General features: G+C 37.3%; 2 non-coding genes across 2 annotated transcripts; both read right to left on the reverse strand.

The window, feature by feature from the left end:
* Positions 1 to 541: 541 nt before the first annotated feature.
* TRNAD-GUC (transfer RNA aspartic acid (anticodon GUC)) lies at positions 542 to 613 on the reverse strand. The gene has a single exon. It is a non-coding gene; the product is annotated as a tRNA-Asp (tRNA).
* A 221-nt stretch (positions 614 to 834) lies between these two features.
* TRNAG-GCC (transfer RNA glycine (anticodon GCC)) lies at positions 835 to 905 on the reverse strand. Its single transcript has one exon. It is a non-coding gene; the product is annotated as a tRNA-Gly (tRNA).
* Between the last annotated feature and the right edge of the window lie 4,471 nt (positions 906 to 5,376).

The raw sequence follows: 5,376 nt of genomic DNA on the forward strand, positions 1-5,376 counted from the left end.
CACGGATGTAATCTTTGGTTACAAAAATTCACTCAAATTAGCGTAAATTTTCGAAAAATGATATAAATTTGTGAAGATCAATATACTATTTTGGATATATACTAAAAATACTATTTTATGTTTGAGTGCAATTTTGAAATGTGGTTTCAACCAAAATTAAAAGTAATATTGGTGTGGAATGAGTGCACAAAGGTCATGGTTTTTTATACATTAAGCCCATTAAATGGGCAGCGATTGTGGCTTGTTGCGTAAAAAGAAAAGGAGACGCCGTTGGGATCGAACCCGGGTGACAGGCGGGAATAGTCACCACTATACTACAACGACAGCAAAAGATGACACGATTCTGCCACGATCCTTGTGAAATGTAAGCTGAAATGGAGGCAAAGTTTCCAATAAATGGGCAACGATTGTGGCTTGTTGCTTAGCCACAAGGACCGCGTAAAAGGCCGAAAAGGAAACGCCGTTGCCGGGGATCGAACCCGGGCAACGATTGTGGCTTGTTGCTTAGCCACAAGGACCGCGTAAAAGGCCGAAAAGGAAACGCCGTTGCCGGGGATCGAACCCGGGTCACCCGCGTGACAGGCGGGAATACTCACCACTATACTACAACGACAGCAGACAGTAAAATGATTCTGCCATAATCCTTGTGAAATCTAAGCTCAAATGGAGGAAAAGTTTCCAAAAGCAACATACATGAACCTTGCACCAGCAAACCCCAAAACCTTGTGAAATCTAAGCTCAAATGGAGGAAAAGTTTCCAAAAGCAACATACATGAACCTTGCACCAGCAAACCCCGAAACCTAATGAGAAAAGAAACCAGACATCATCGTTGGTGCACCAGCCGGGAATCGAACCCGGGTCTGTACCGTGGCAGGGTACTATTCTACCACTAGACCACTGGTGCAGATATGAAAAATTTTTCTCTTAATTATTTTCAATCAGTTCTTGCTTCCTCGGTTTTATGGTTTCACATTAGAAAGTGAAACAATTCCACTTCCCGCCCAACGGGTAGAGTTGAGGTGGAAAGAATAAGAAACTTCCGGAAGGAAAAAGGTAATACAGAAAGTACAAAGAATATATATATACATGAATGCTCGTAAAGAAAGTAAGTACGTCTAAAATAAGAAGAAAGAAGTCTGTTACGTGGAAATCAAGTGATTTAAATATAAATCACTTTGAGCTTAGTTTTATATTTCAAACCCTCGGGAGCTCAGATGTGATTTCAGAGTATACCAGTGCATTAGGCCCACGCCCTCAGCTATGAGGAACTCTTCGCTAACTATATTGAAAAAATACGCATAAATAATTTTTTAAAGATAAAATACAGGCAATAGATGTACAATACATAAGAAATGTAATAAAATACAATAACACATGCAACCCTTTCTCATCATTTCCTCCCCTTCTTATGGGAATTTGTTCAGATATGGGGAAAGTGTTGCTCTCTAAACGTTCACGGGGACATCTACTTAATTTGAAGGGTCTATGAGTCTTTTTAAAGCAATTTTTACTAGTATTAGTCTTCAGGAGAAAGATATTTTTTCCCTAAACATGATGGATGGCTAGAGTTAAGTTTATGATGTGTGGATATTTAAATATTTATTTGTATAAATAGGATTAAATTCTATTATCAATGCGGAAATTTAGAAAAGTTTTAATAGTAAATTTTATTTATTTGTATTTAGTTTTAATTTTCAATAATTATCATGATCATGTATGGAATGAAGTTGAATGCCTTTCATGTTTACAATCAAAAGCAATATAAGTATGTTAAAAACTGGGAAATGCATGCATAAAAAAAAAAAAAAAACATTTTATACATTGTAAAAGGAACCTAAATAAAGTTGCATTTGAATGGATTAAGCATGCTCTTCTTCATGAATGAGACATATGGAACTAAAGGATTTGAGCAAATCCATGTTTGAAGTAGATTAGGAGACAAATAATTGCATGGTGTAGGGAGTCCTCCCTACTTGAGAATGAAGTTTTCATAATCTTCTTGAAACATTGCTAACTAAATGCAATATTGTAATAGAAGCTCTAAATAGACAAAAGTAAAGCGGTTCATTTAAAGAAGGATACCCTAAGAGTGATGGTGTCAAGATGATTTTTTGATGAAAGTCCAATATGAAAGGCTTGCAATATAGTGGAGTTGCAATAGTCTACTGCATCTCAATGGTGTAGGCAACTTGAAAATCTAACAATGAAGCGTGTTACTAAGAAAATTAGGTAGAAGAACATTATTGCAGTTGATTTTGCTTACCATATCTAATAGAAAATTTCAATACTATGTTAGATAGTTCTAAGAAGAGGCAATTGTAACACCCCAACCTTTAAGCCCCCATTGATATTATAAATTTCTAATGTTAATGTTTTGTGATAGCATGTAATGTGAAATGGGTTAAATACATGGAACAACTACAATTACATTTCTAATGTAAAATACTAAACATATGATCCAAAGGTGGAGCATTGCATTGATACGAACCATGAGCCATGAGTGGGAAACTAGAAGGGCGATATGCTAACAAACTTAGCCCATTAAAATAATCCCCAACAATAAATTAATTGGTTCAGCCAAATATTTAGAAAATCTAAGATGACTAAAGTCCTAAGAAAATAGTTAATAGGAAGGATTTGGTACTTGAACTACCAACTTCCAAGATTATGGATGTAGTTAGGATTCATACCCAACTGTTACACCAAGGTATCAACAAGGTACTGTTGAAGCCTCGAAAATCGGGTTGACAACAAGGGGGATACCCACCCGGTCCGGACCTTGGTTGGCAGCTCCTTATCCGTTTGGTATAGCGGGTCCAACTGGGGATAATGGGACCAGTTTCCCAATCTAAGGGGTGTGTGTGTGTGTAGAGTTGGATGATGCTGATCTAGGAGTACTTAAAGCTAATTTAATTCAAACTTCTAAACTAACTCTATGCTATTGTAATCTAATGAGAAACAACACATCTAATCTACGCTAACCCGGGGTGTATTTCTTCTATTATGCGATCTAAAGAGATTTCGAACAATAACTGGTAATAAAGATCATTCAGCTATCATAAGAATAGAAATCAATTAAGATAAACCACTCTGCATAAAAAGTTAAGCAAAACAGTTGTGAACAACATATCGCATAATAAGTTATTCATATATCAAACACAAATAAATGACTCCACCGTACAGAAGTGCCAAATGGTAACCCACACATTCCTGCATTAACATATAAACAATTGAAAACTGTATATCACTTTAAGAATATAAGCAGAAATGGTCAAGAGATAAAAGTACCATTTATGATTGGTTCCACTCATAAGCTTCAAGCAACAACGATTTATCTCTACTTGTTCTAACATCTACTAAGAGTACAAAAGTGCAACATCAGTAGCAGATATCAAATGCAAATATTGATAAATCTCGATCCAACCATTCATCAAAAACCCCCTCCGAGGGTGCAAAAGTGCATGTTCTGAGGACAAGTTTTTTGACAAATTTCTGGACCCTTCTCCAAATGCCTGAGAAGGGTTTAAATACTGCTAACTAATTAATCTTAATTACATAAATTTAGGACACGGTTTTAAATGACCGCCCTTCTACTAAAGCAAAATTATTTCTAAAAATTGAATCTAATTCGTAACCGTTTCTGTATTTGCTCCTTAGTGTTGTAAGCATGCAACATTCGCCTGGGAAGAGTCGATTGGCCGTCTTCTCCTTTCGTTTGAGCTACGAAAATAGAAATAACAAGCGCTGGCACCACTTTCTGGCAAACTAGAAGATATTTTCGAAAATCTTCCTCTGGCTTGGTGTATCCATTGTGTGTATACTTGGTAATAACCCAAATTTCTCTCAAACTCACTCTGTTTTTGCTATTTCGGTTTCCGGCCTTGCAAATGACTGAATAAGTCAGGGACTTTGCTCTCTGAACAATTTTCTGTATTGAAAACTACCTCCGTTCTTTGTTCCGGGCTTTTCTGGTGCATTTTCCCTCTTTAGCGCTTTTTTCTTTTTGCTTTACCGGACGTAAGCTTCAGGATCTTTTGCAAACATGTTGCTTTTGTGCGCCTTTGCTTCTGAGTTTTGGATGGCCTATTGACATCAGTATCTGTTGAGTGATACTCTGGAGTCTGTGGTCCTGTTGCATTCGGCATCTGTTTGTGAAGGCATCTCTTCTCTGTTCTCCGAGCATCAGCGCTTTCCTCTTTTCCTTAGATGTTTCCTGCACATTGCTTTATGTTATTTGCTGTCTTACAGTTTAAAGAGTAAATGATGAAAAGATTGACATGAAAGCTTTAAGCTCTAATGAATGCATAATCATGACACCCATAATGAACTGACTCTTCGAAAAACACAACGCAATCCTTCCTGGATACTTTGGCGTACAATCATTAATTTCTTTTAAGGCGCGCACCCAATTTTTGGTCTACATACAGCTTTCCTTGAATACTGTGCCGGGGAAATTTTGCGATGGGTGATTTTTGCGACTTGCATCGCAGTATCAAGGATCGCGTCATCAAGATGTGTCATCGTAGGAATTGACGATCGCATTCATCGCAGATCGCAACATCGCAGATCACAAATCGCAGATCGCAAATCGCAGATCGCGCTTAGTCATCCAATCATTATGTGATGCTTATGCGATGTTGCGATATGCGGTGTCGCATATCGGCCGTCGGAGATTCCTTAAGTTTTTTCATTTAAGAGTGCTTCATAATATATGTGCTGCGATGAATTTCGCGTCGCTTCTTCGCAGCTTATTATGTGCATAGGAAAACGTTTCACTCTCTTCTCGCGATGCGATACAACTTTTAGGGAGTCAAAACACAAAAATTTTGATAATTTTTTTTTTTTTTTGGATTTTTATTAAGGGTCCCCATTTGCTTGGTGTTATTGCTAATACCAAACAAAGAGGGGGGTTGTTGGTGGCCACAAAAATGGCGATTCACTGTGGAGAACCAGTTATCTCTGCTTTTCTATTGAATTTTAACTTCCAAAGCAGAAAAATTTTCATACGTCTAAATTTTGTTAAGGACAGATAGAGTACATTTCGCCTTATCCTATCAATGATATTTTGTCTCAACCTTTTCATATTCCAATTGTTTGTTTCCTCAGGCTTAGTCCTTGTATTCACATCAGACATGACTTGGTCTTTTAAAGAAAAAATAAGGTCTTCTCTGCGTGCTGGCTTTTAAAATATGCTCATTTGTTGTAGGTAGAGCCTCTGCTACCCGCAAGCGTCCATAGCCTCGACAGGGTTACCTGTTACCCAGCAATGATCCTTTATCCTGCTTAAGGCTATTTACAAATTTTCAGAAAAAACCCCTTTTGACACTTTTTCCTTTTTTATTCTCTAAAGAACAATGTCTTGGTTTGGTGGCCAA

This window comes from Pinus tabuliformis, chromosome 6, assembly GCF_031772625.1.
Source record: "Pinus tabuliformis cultivar Carrire ecotype Pingquan chromosome 6, CPIR1, whole genome shotgun sequence".
NCBI classification, from domain to species: domain Eukaryota; kingdom Viridiplantae; phylum Streptophyta; class Pinopsida; order Pinales; family Pinaceae; genus Pinus; species Pinus tabuliformis.